At 40.2% G+C, this 1457-nt stretch overlaps 1 long non-coding RNA gene across 2 annotated transcripts in view; it reads left to right on the forward strand.

Moving 5' to 3' along the window:
- LOC144972013 (uncharacterized) overlaps positions 1 to 1225 on the forward strand; it is a 10262-nt gene extending 9037 nt beyond the window's left edge. For both annotated transcript variants that reach the window (XR_013645231.1, XR_013645232.1), the window contains exon 4: positions 1110 to 1225. This is a non-coding gene — a long non-coding RNA (uncharacterized LOC144972013). The remainder of the gene's footprint in view (positions 1 to 1109) is intronic.
- Positions 1226 to 1457: the final 232 nt, after the last annotated feature.

Genomic DNA, 1457 nt, shown 5'->3' on the forward strand with positions numbered 1-1457 from the left:
CCACTACTACCAACACATTATCATCACTACCACTACTACCACAACCACAACCACCATATCATCATCACTGAAACCACAACTATCACATCATCAATACCAGTACGACTACAACCGTCACCGCCACATCAACCTTTCTACCACTACTACTACAACCACCACCGCCACTCATCCTCCTCTCTACAACCACCACCACCACCACATCATCATCACTACTGCTACAGCCACCACCATCAACACCACTACCACTGCTATTACTACAACCACCGCCTCCACATCATTATCACTTCTTCCAATACAACTACAATTACAAGCACATTATCATCATACCACTACTACTACTACTACTACAAATGCAGTCAACTCCACCTCATCATCACTACAACTACTACTACATGCACCAAAACATAATCTTCACTACAAATACAACCACTGCTACCACATCATCATTACTACTACTACTACTACTACTACTACTACTACTACTACTACTACTACTACTACTACTACTACTACTACTACTACTACTACTACTACTACGACTACTACTACGACTACTACTACTACTACTACTACTACTACTAAGACAGGAGGTAAATATTTTCATCGAGGCAGTAATTGCAAATAATAGCGTGCAATATGTGTTTTGATCATCTTTTTTGTGCACCATGAATGATATCAATCAATGTCATATTGTAGGTGTTAAATAGGCCTCTCACAAAATAGTATGTATATAATACTAAGACTAGGCCTCTCACAAAAGATTATGTATATTATACTAAGAACAGGCCTTTTATAAAATATTATGTATATATACTGAGACTAGGCCTCTCACAAAATATGTATATACTAAGACTAGGCCTCTCACAAAATATGTATATACTAAGACTAGGCCTTTCACCAAATAGTATGTATAACCTAAGACAAGTTCTCTCGCAAAATAGTTTGTATATACTGAGACTACAAACGACTTAGTTGAAGCAAACCTTGAAAATCTTGAAAGATAGAAAGCCCCAGGATTAGACAAGAATCAACAAAAGTTGAACTAGATGTGAAGTCAAAGAACTGATTTTTTTTCCCTGCATTTTATGATCTGTTACTTTTTGTTACAGATATTTGACGTCATCAAGCTCCAGGAATCGAGATTGGCCATATGTGGGCGGTAGGGGCGGTGGCCAGCAGGGATGGTGAGGTCATGGAGGATGATTGTGGTATTCAGCGGAGTAATGGGATGGGTTAAAATTGGAGGGCCCCGGGGATTGTAATGGCAGTGATCAAGATGTTGGAGGAGTTGTTGGTGGCGAGGTGATGATGGGGATGTAGATGGTGGAGCAACAATAGTGACATTGTTGGTGAAGGTGGCATTGTTGGGTGACGGGATGATGGAAATCATGATGGGAGGGTTGTGGTGGTGAAGGGATGATGATGGGAAGTGATGATGATGGCAATGGTTGTGAAGG

Source organism: Berghia stephanieae, chromosome 4 (assembly GCF_034508935.2).
Source record: "Berghia stephanieae isolate SIO BIC M18660-M18661 chromosome 4, UCSD_Bste_1.3, whole genome shotgun sequence".
Taxonomy (NCBI): domain Eukaryota; kingdom Metazoa; phylum Mollusca; class Gastropoda; order Nudibranchia; family Aeolidiidae; genus Berghia; species Berghia stephanieae.